The sequence below is a fragment of the Hippopotamus amphibius genome, chromosome 7 (genome assembly GCF_030028045.1).
Source record: "Hippopotamus amphibius kiboko isolate mHipAmp2 chromosome 7, mHipAmp2.hap2, whole genome shotgun sequence".
Taxonomy (NCBI): Eukaryota; Metazoa; Chordata; class Mammalia; order Artiodactyla; family Hippopotamidae; genus Hippopotamus; species Hippopotamus amphibius.
In genome coordinates this window covers 53,413,156-53,425,670 of record NC_080192.1, presented here as the reverse complement: position 1 = coordinate 53,425,670, position 12,515 = coordinate 53,413,156, and positions in this window count along the sequence as shown.

Below are 12,515 nucleotides of genomic sequence, written 5' to 3'. Positions count from 1 at the left end.
CTCAATTTGTCAGAAGACTTCCAGAAGCATTACAGCATACCTGTCACTTCACATGTGCATGTCACATCATGTCCATCACAACCCACATGCATGTCAACTCAGAAGGTCACAATCAGCATACGATTGTCACCACTCATTTGTCCCAAGCCATTTATGATTGTCACATCACAACTGTCACAACGCTTCTGTGGTTGTCATCCCACATGTATCTTAACATGCAAATGCCCCATCATATGTGTCGCATTGCACCTGTGATTGTCATATCACATCTGTCTCAACACGCATGAGAGTGTCTCCTGACATGTGTCACACCCAGAGAGTGATTGTCACCTCATATAAGTCACATGCCATGCAGGAGTGTCACATCATACCTCTCATATCACACATGTGTGTGTCACATCAGATCAGTTCCAATCAACTTGTGTGTCACCTCACATTGTCACTTGCTTTACAGAGCATCGCATCATACCTGTCGTCACACATGAGAGTCATATCACATCAAGCACAAGCCATTTGTGTGTCACCTCACGTGATCACCACACATGTGTCACACATGCTTATGTGTGTCACATCAAAACTGTTACAAGGCCCATGTGATTGTCACATCACCTGTGTTGTAACACGCAAGTGCCATAACATATCAGTCACATCATGTCTGTTATTGTCACAGCATTTCTGCCTCAACAAATGTGGCAGTGTCATCTGACATCTGTTACACCCATAGTGTGTTACCTCACATTTGGCACATGCTTTACAGAGTGACACATCCTATCTGTCATCACACATGAGAGTGTCATATCACATCAGGCACAGCCCACTTGTGTGTCACCTCACATGGTCACAACTGGCATGTGATTGTCACCGCACATCTGTCACAAGCTGCTTATGACGGTCACATCACAACTGTCACAATGTTCATGTATTTGTCACCTCATGTGTCTTAATGCCCAAGGGTCACATCATACCTGTGTCATTGCACATGTGATTGTCACATCACATGGGTCTCAACACACTTGAGAGTGTCACCTGACTCCTGTGACACACAGAGTGTGATTGTCACCTCATATTAGTCACATGCCTCCCAGGAGTGTCACATCACACCAGTCACATTGCACATGCGTGTGTCACACCGTAACAGTTCCTAATTCACTTGTGTGTCACCTCACATGGTCACAATTGGCATGTCAATGTCACCACACATCTGTCACAAGACTCATGATTGTCACATCACACCTGTCCCAATGCCTGTGTGATTGTCACCTCATGGGTGTCATAATGTGCAAGTGTCACAACATTTCAGTCCCATTGTGCCTGTTAGGGTCACACTATTTCTGTCTCGACACACATGGCAGTGTTACCTGACATCTGTCTCAACAAGAGTGTGATTAGCACATCACATTTGTCACATGACTTCTGGAGTGTCATGTCATATGTGTCCCATCACATGAGTGTGTCATAGCACATCAGGCACAACCCACTTGTGTGTCACCTCACATGGTCACAACCAGCAAGTGGTTGACACCACACAGCTGTCACACACCACTTATGTGTGTCCCATCCAAACTGTCACCATGCCCATGTGATGGTCACCTCATCTGTGTCATAACAGGCAAGTGTCACATATCTGTCACATCATGCCTGTGGCTGTCACCTATTTGTCTCAACACACATGTCAGTGTCACATGACATCTGTCACACCAAGAGTGTGATTGTCACCTCACATTTGTCATGTGCTTTATGGAGTGCCACATCATATCTGTCATCACACATGACAGTGTCATATCACATCAGGCACAAGCCCCTTGTGTGTCATCTCACATAGTCACAACCAGCATGTGGGTTTTCTCACACACTGCTTATGTGGGTCACATCACTGCTGTCACTGTGCCCTTGTGATTGTCACCTCCTCTGTGTCATCATGCACAACTGTCACATCATATCTGTCACATTGAGCCTGTGACTGTCATGCCATTTCTGTCTCAACACACGTGGCAGTGTCACATGACATCTGTCACACCAAGACTGTGATTGTCACCTCACATTTGTCACATGCATTACAGAGTATCACACAGTATATGTCATTACACATGAGAATGTCACATAACTTCAGGCACAACCCAGGTGTGTATCAGCTCACCCTGTCACAATTGGCATGTGATTGTCACCGCACATCTGTCACAAGCCTCTTATGATTGTCACATCACACCTGTCATAATGCCTGAGTGATTGTCACCTCATGTGTGTCATAACATGCAATTATCCAAAAATGTCAGTCACATTGTGCCTGTTATTGGTCACACCATTTCTACTTCAACACATGTGGCAGTGTCACCTGACATATGTCACACCTCGAGTGTGATTGTCACCTCACATTTGTCACATGTGTTATGGAGTGTCACATCATATCTGTCACATTACACATGGGAGTGAAATATCACATGAGGCACAACCCACTTGTGTGTCACCTCACATGGTCACAACCCACATGTTATTGTCACCACACATCTGTCACACATGCTTATGTGGGTCACGTCAAATCTGTTACAATGCCCATGTGATTGTCACCTCATCTGTGTTATAATATGCAAGTGTCACATCATATCTCTCATATCATGCCTGTGATCATCACATCATTTCTGTCTCAACACACGTGGCAGTGTCACCTGATATCTGTCACACCCACAGTGTGATTGTCACCTCACACTTGTCACACGTCTTCTGGGAGTGTCACATCATCCCTGTCACATCTGACATGTGCATGTCACATCACATCAGTCAAAACCCATATGTATGTGATCTCAGATGGTCACAATCTGCATATGATTGTCACCACACACTGGTCACAAGCCACTTATGAGTCTCACATCACAACTGTCACAATGCTCAAGTGACTGTCACCTCACATGTGTCTTCACGCACAACTGTCACATCATACCTGTCACATTGCACATGTGATTGTCACATCACATCAGATCCAACCCAGTTGTGTGTCACCTCCCATTGTCACAATTGGCATATGATTGTCACCACACATCTGTCACACATACTTCTGTGTGTTACATCAAAACTGTTATAACACCCATGTGACTGTCACTTCTCCTATGTCAGAATGCACGTGTCACATCATATCTGTCACATCGTGCCTGTGACTCTTGCATCATTTCTGTCTCAACACATGTGGCAGTGTCACCTGGCATCTGTCACACCCAGAGTGTGTTTGTCACCTCCCATTTGTCAGGTGCCTTACAAAGTGTCATGTTTCCCTGTCACATCACATATGGGACTGTCACGTCACATCCATCACCACCCATTTGTCACCTCATGTGTTCACCACTGGCATATGATTGTCACCACACATCTGTCACAAGCCTCTTATCAGTGTCATATCACAACTGTCACCACACCCATGTGGCCGTTACCTCACATGTGTCATAACATGAAAGCATTATATCGTATCTATCCCATCACACTTATGATTATCACATCACTTCTGTCTCAGCCCATGTGGGTGTGTCATCTGACATCTGTCATACCCTGAGTGTGAGTGTCACATCACATGTGTCAAATGCCTTCCAGAGTGTCACATCATATCTGTCGCATCACATGTGAGAGTGTCATATCTCATCAGGTACAACCCACTTGTGTCACCTCACATGGTCACAACCAGCATGTGGTTGTCATCACACACCTGTCACACATTGCTTATGTGTGTCACATCACAACTGTCACAACACTCATGTGATTGTTACCTCAACATGTGTCTTAAGAGGCAAGTGTCACATCATAGCTATCACATCATGCCTGTGGCTCTCATATCATTTCTGTCTCAACACATGTGGCATTGTCACCTGATACCTGTCACACTCAGAGTGGTATTGTGACCTCAATTTGTCAGAAGACTTCCAGAAGCATTACAGCATACCTGTCACTTCACATGTGCATGTCACATCATGTCCATCACAACCCACATGCATGTCAACTCAGAAGGTCACAATCAGCATACGATTGTCACCACTCATTTGTCCCAAGCCATTTATGATTGTCACATCACAACTGTCACAACGCTTCTGTGGTTGTCATCCCACATGTATCTTAACATGCAAATGCCCCATCATATGTGTCGCATTGCACCTGTGATTGTCATATCACATCTGTCTCAACACGCATGAGAGTGTCTCCTGACATGTGTCACACCCAGAGAGTGATTGTCACCTCATATAAGTCACATGCCATGCAGGAGTGTCACATCATACCTCTCATATCACACATGTGTGTGTCACATCAGATCAGTTCCAATCAACTTGTGTGTCACCTCACATTGTCACTTGCTTTACAGAGCATCGCATCATACCTGTCGTCACACATGAGAGTCATATCACATCAAGCACAAGCCATTTGTGTGTCACCTCACGTGATCACCACACATGTGTCACACATGCTTATGTGTGTCACATCAAAACTGTTACAAGGCCCATGTGATTGTCACATCACCTGTGTTGTAACACGCAAGTGCCATAACATATCAGTCACATCATGTCTGTTATTGTCACAGCATTTCTGCCTCAACAAATGTGGCAGTGTCATCTGACATCTGTTACACCCATAGTGTGTTACCTCACATTTGGCACATGCTTTACAGAGTGACACATCCTATCTGTCATCACACATGAGAGTGTCATATCACATCAGGCACAGCCCACTTGTGTGTCACCTCACATGGTCACAACTGGCATGTGATTGTCACCGCACATCTGTCACAAGCTGCTTATGACGGTCACATCACAACTGTCACAATGTTCATGTATTTGTCACCTCATGTGTCTTAATGCCCAAGGGTCACATCATACCTGTGTCATTGCACATGTGATTGTCACATCACATGGGTCTCAACACACTTGAGAGTGTCACCTGACTCCTGTGACACACAGAGTGTGATTGTCACCTCATATTAGTCACATGCCTCCCAGGAGTGTCACATCACACCAGTCACATTGCACATGCGTGTGTCACACCGTAACAGTTCCTAATTCACTTGTGTGTCACCTCACATGGTCACAATTGGCATGTCAATGTCACCACACATCTGTCACAAGACTCATGATTGTCACATCACACCTGTCCCAATGCCTGTGTGATTGTCACCTCATGGGTGTCATAATGTGCAAGTGTCACAACATTTCAGTCCCATTGTGCCTGTTAGGGTCACACTATTTCTGTCTCGACACACATGGCAGTGTTACCTGACATCTGTCTCAACAAGAGTGTGATTAGCACATCACATTTGTCACATGACTTCTGGAGTGTCATGTCACATGTGTCCCATCACATGAGTGTGTCATAGCACATCAGGCACAACCCACTTGTGTGTCACCTCACATGGTCACAACCAGCAAGTGGTTGACACCACACAGCTGTCACACACCACTTATGTGTGTCCCATCCAAACTGTCACCATGCCCATGTGATGGTCACCTCATCTGTGTCATAACAGGCAAGTGTCACATATCTGTCACATCATGCCTGTGGCTGTCACCTATTTGTCTCAACACACATGTCAGTGTCACATGACATCTGTCACACCAAGAGTGTGATTGTCACCTCACATTTGTCATGTGCTTTATGGAGTGCCACATCATATCTGTCATCACACATGACAGTGTCATATCACATCAGGCACAAGCCCCTTGTGTGTCATCTCACATAGTCACAACCAGCATGTGGGTTTTCTCACACACTGCTTATGTGGGTCACATCACTGCTGTCACTGTGCCCTTGTGATTGTCACCTCCTCTGTGTCATCATGCACAACTGTCACATCATATCTGTCACATTGAGCCTGTGACTGTCATGCCATTTCTGTCTCAACACACATGGCAGTGTCACATGACATCTGTCACACCAAGACTGTGATTGTCACCTCACATTTGTCACATGCATTACAGAGTATCACACAGTATATGTCATTACACATGAGAATGTCACATAACTTCAGGCACAACCCAGGTGTGTATCAGCTCACCCTGTCACAATTGGCATGTGATTGTCACCGCACATCTGTCACAAGCCTCTTATGATTGTCACATCACACCTGTCATAATGCCTGAGTGATTGTCACCTCATGTGTGTCATAACATGCAATTATCCAAAAATGTCAGTCACATTGTGCCTGTTATTGGTCACACCATTTCTACTTCAACACATGTGGCAGTGTCACCTGACATCTGTCACACCAAGAGTGTGATTGTCACCTCACATTTGTCATGTGCTTTATGGAGTGCCACATCATATCTGTCATCACACATGACAGTGTCATATCACATCAGGCACAAGCCCCTTGTGTGTCATCTCACATAGTCACAACCAGCATGTGGGTTTTCTCACACACTGCTTATGTGGGTCACATCACTGCTGTCACTGTGCCCTTGTGATTGTCACCTCCTCTGTGTCATCATGCACAACTGTCACATCATATCTGTCACATTGAGCCTGTGACTGTCATGCCATTTCTGTCTCAACACACATGGCAGTGTCACATGACATCTGTCACACCAAGACTGTGATTGTCACCTCACATTTGTCACATGCATTACAGAGTATCACACAGTATATGTCATTACACATGAGAATGTCACATAACTTCAGGCACAACCCACGTGTGTATCAGCTCACCCTGTCACAATTGGCATGTGATTGTCACCACACATCTGTCACAAGCCTCTTATGATTGTCACATCACACCTGTCATAATGCCTGAGTGATTGTCACCTCATGTGTGTCATAACATGCAATTATCCAAAAATGTCAGTCACATTGTGCCTGTTATTGGTCACACCATTTCTACTTCAACACATGTGGCAGTGTCACCTGACATATGTCACACCTCGAGTGTGATTGTCACCTCACATTTGTCACATGTGTTATGGAGTGTCACATCATATCTGTCACATTACACATGGGAGTGAAATATCACATGAGGCACAACCCACTTGTGTGTCACCTCACATGGTCACAACCCACATGTTATTGTCACCACACATCTGTCACACATGCTTATGTGGGTCACGTCAAATCTGTTACAATGCCCATGTGATTGTCACCTCATCTGTGTTATAATATGCAAGTGTCACATCATATCTCTCATATCATGCCTGTGATCATCACATCATTTCTGTCTCAACACACGTGGCAGTGTCACCTGATATCTGTCACACCCACAGTGTGATTGTCACCTCACACTTGTCACACATCTTCTGGGAGTGTCACATCATCCCTGTCACATCTGACATGTGCATGTCACATCACATCAGTCAAAACCCATATGTATGTGATCTCAGATGGTCACAATCTGCATATGATTGTCACCACACACTGGTCACAAGCCACTTATGAGTCTCACATCACAACTGTCACAATGCTCAAGTGACTGTCACCTCACATGTGTCTTCACGCACAACTGTCACATCATACCTGTCACATTGCACATGTGATTGTCACATCACATCAGATCCAACCCAGTTGTGTGTCACCTCCCATTGTCACAATTGGCATATGATTGTCACCACACATCTGTCACACATACTTCTGTGTGTTACATCAAAACTGTTATAACACCCATGTGACTGTCACTTCTCCTATGTCAGAATGCACGTGTCACATCATATCTGTCACATCGTGCCTGTGACTCTCGCATCATTTCTGTCTCAACACATGTGGCAGTGTCACCTGGCATCTGTCACACCCAGAGTGTGTTTGTCACCTCCCATTTGTCAGGTGCCTTACAAAGTGTCATGTTTCCCTGTCACATCACATATGGGACTGTCACGTCACATCCATCACCACCCATTTGTCACCTCATGTGTTCACCACTGGCATATGATTGTCACCACACATCTGTCACAAGCCTCTTATCAGTGTCATATCACAACTGTCACCACACCCATGTGGCCGTTACCTCACATGTGTCATAACATGAAAGCATTATATCGTATCTATCCCATCACACTTATGATTATCACGTCACTTCTGTCTCAGCCCATGTGGGTGTGTCATCTGACATCTGTCATACCCTGAGTGTGAGTGTCACATCACATGTGTCAAATGCCTTCCAGAGTGTCACATCATATCTGTCGCATCACATGTGAGAGTGTCATATCTCATCAGGTACAACCCACTTGTGTCACCTCACATGGTCACAACCAGCATGTGGTTGTCATCACACACCTGTCACACATTGCTTATGTGTGTCACATCACAACTGTCACAACACTCATGTGATTGTTACCTCAACATGTGTCTTAACAGGCAAGTGTCACATCATAGCTATCACATCATGCCTGTGGCTCTCATATCATTTCTGTCTCAACACATGTGGCATTGTCACCTGATACCTGTCACACTCAGAGTGTTATTGTGACCTCAATTTGTCAGAAGACTTCCAGAAGCATTACAGCATACCTGTCACTTCACATGTGCATGTCACATCATGTCCATCACAACCCACATGCATGTCAACTCAGAAGGTCACAATCAGCATACGATTGTCACCACTCATTTGTCCCAAGCCATTTATGATTGTCACATCACAACTGTCACAACGCTTCTGTGGTTGTCATCCCACATGTATCTTAACATGCAAATGCCCCATCATATGTGTCGCATTGCACCTGTGATTGTCATATCACATCTGTCTCAACACGCATGAGAGTGTCTCCTGACATGTGTCACACCCAGAGAGTGATTGTCACCTCATATAAGTCACATGCCATGCAGGAGTGTCACATCATACCTCTCATATCACACATGTGTGTGTCACATCAGATCAGTTCCAATCAACTTGTGTGTCACCTCACATTGTCACTTGCTTTACAGAGCATCGCATCATACCTGTCGTCACACATGAGAGTCATATCACATCAAGCACAAGCCATTTGTGTGTCACCTCACGTGATCACCACACATGTGTCACACATGCTTATGTGTGTCACATCAAAACTGTTACAAGGCCCATGTGATTGTCACATCACCTGTGTTGTAACACGCAAGTGCCATAACATATCAGTCACATCATGTCTGTTATTGTCACAGCATTTCTGCCTCAACAAATGTGGCAGTGTCATCTGACATCTGTTACACCCATAGTGTGTTACCTCACATTTGGCACATGCTTTACAGAGTGACACATCCTATCTGTCATCACACATGAGAGTGTCATATCACATCAGGCACAGCCCACTTGTGTGTCACCTCACATGGTCACAACTGGCATGTGATTGTCACCGCACATCTGTCACAAGCTGCTTATGACGGTCACATCACAACTGTCACAATGTTCATGTATTTGTCACCTCATGTGTCTTAATGCCCAAGGGTCACATCATACCTGTGTCATTGCACATGTGATTGTCACATCACATGGGTCTCAACACACTTGAGAGTGTCACCTGACTCCTGTGACACACAGAGTGTGATTGTCCCCTCATATTAGTCACATGCCTCCCAGGAGTGTCACATCACACCAGTCACATTGCACATGCGTGTGTCACATCATAACAGTTCCAAATTCACTTGTGTGTCACCTCACATGGTCACAATTGGCATGTCAATGTCACCACACATCTGTCACAAGACTCATGATTGTCACATCACACCTGTCCCAATGCCTGTGTGATTGTCACCTCATGGGTGTCATAATGTGCAAGTGTCACAACATTTCAGTCCCATTGTGCCTGTTAGGGTCACACTATTTCTGTCTCGACACACATGGCAGTGTTACCTGACATCTGTCTCAACAAGAGTGTGATTAGCACATCACATTTGTCACATGACTTCTGGAGTGTCATGTCATATGTGTCCCATCACATGAGTGTGTCATAGCACATCAGGCACAACCCACTTGTGTGTCACCTCACATGGTCACAACCAGCAAGTGGTTGACACCACACAGCTGTCACACACCACTTATGTGTGTCCCATCCAAACTGTCACCATGCCCATGTGATGGTCACCTCATCTGTGTCATAACAGGCAAGTGTCACATATCTGTCACATCATGCCTGTGGCTGTCACCTATTTGTCTCAACACACATGTCAGTGTCACATGACATCTGTCACACCAAGAGTGTGATTGTCACCTCACATTTGTCATGTGCTTTATGGAGTGCCACATCATATCTGTCATCACACATGACAGTGTCATATCACATCAGGCACAAGCCCCTTGTGTGTCATCTCACATAGTCACAACCAGCATGTGGGTTTTCTCACACACTGCTTATGTGGGTCACATCACTGCTGTCACTGTGCCCTTGTGATTGTCACCTCCTCTGTGTCATCATGCACAACTGTCACATCATATCTGTCACATTGAGCCTGTGACTGTCATGCCATTTCTGTCTCAACACACATGGCAGTGTCACATGACATCTGTCACACCAAGACTGTGATTGTCACCTCACATTTGTCACATGCATTACAGAGTATCACACAGTATATGTCATTACACATGAGAATGTCACATAACTTCAGGCACAACCCACGTGTGTATCAGCTCACCCTGTCACAATTGGCATGTGATTGTCACCACACATCTGTCACAAGCCTCTTATGATTGTCACATCACACCTGTCATAATGCCTGAGTGATTGTCACCTCATGTGTGTCATAACATGCAATTATCCAAAAATGTCAGTCACATTGTGCCTGTTATTGGTCACACCATTTCTACTTCAACACATGTGGCAGTGTCACCTGACATATGTCACACCTCGAGTGTGATTGTCACCTCACATTTGTCACATGTGTTATGGAGTGTCACATCATATCTGTCACATTACACATGGGAGTGAAATATCACATGAGGCACAACCCACTTGTGTGTCACCTCACATGGTCACAACCCACATGTTATTGTCACCACACATCTGTCACACATGCTTATGTGGGTCACGTCAAATCTGTTACAATGCCCATGTGATTGTCACCTCATCTGTGTTATAATATGCAAGTGTCACATCATATCTCTCATATCATGCCTGTGATCATCACATCATTTCTGTCTCAACACACGTGGCAGTGTCACCTGATATCTGTCACACCCACAGTGTGATTGTCACCTCACACTTGTCACACGTCTTCTGGGAGTGTCACATCATCCCTGTCACATCTGACATGTGCATGTCACATCACATCAGTCAAAACCCATATGTATGTGATCTCAGATGGTCACAATCTGCATATGATTGTCACCACACACTGTTCACAAGCCACTTATGAGTCTCACATCACAACTGTCACAATGCTCAAGTGACTGTCACCTCACATGTGTCTTCATGCACAACTGTCACATCATACCTGTCACATTGCACATGTGATTGTCACATCACATCAGATCCAACCCAGTTGTGTGTCACCTCCCATTGTCACAATTGGCATATGATTGTCACCACACATCTGTCACACATACTTCTGTGTGTTACATCAAAACTGTTATAACACCCATGTGACTGTCACTTCTCCTATGTCAGAATGCACGTGTCACATCATAGCTGTCACATCGTGCCTGTGACTCTCGCATCATTTCTGTCTCAACACATGTGGCAGTGTCACCTGGCATCTGTCACACCCAGAGTGTGTTTGTCACCTCCCATTTGTCAGGTGCCTTACAAAGTGTCATGTTTCCCTGTCACATCACATATGGGACTGTCACGTCACATCCATCACCACCCATTTGTCACCTCATGTGTTCACCACTGGCATATGATTGTCACCACACATCTGTCACAAGCCTCTTATCAGTGTCATATCACAACTGTCACCACACCCATGTGGCCGTTACCTCACATGTGTCATAACATGAAAGCATTATATCGTATCTATCCCATCACACTTATGATTATCACGTCACTTCTGTCTCAGCCCATGTGGGTGTGTCATCTGACATCTGTCATACCCTGAGTGTGAGTGTCACATCACATGTGTCAAATGCCTTCCAGAGTGTCACATCATATCTGTCGCATCACATGTGAGAGTGTCATATCTCATCAGGTACAACCCACTTGTGTCACCTCACATGGTCACAACCAGCATGTGGTTGTCATCACACACCTGTCACACATTGCTTATGTGTGTCACATCACAACTGTCACAACACTCATGTGATTGTTACCTCAACATGTGTCTTAAGAGGCAAGTGTCACATCATAGCTATCACATCATGCCTGTGGCTCTCATATCATTTCTGTCTCAACACATGTGGCATTGTCACCTGATACCTGTCACACTCAGAGTGGTATTGTGACCTCAATTTGTCAGAAGACTTCCAGAAGCATTACAGCATACCTGTCACTTCACATGTGCATGTCACATCATGTCCATCACAACCCACATGCATGTCAACTCAGAAGGTCACAATCAGCATACGATTGTCACCACTCATTTGTCCCAAGCCATTTATGATTGTCACATCACAACTGTCACAACGCTTCTGTGGTTGTCATCCCACATGTATCTTAACATGC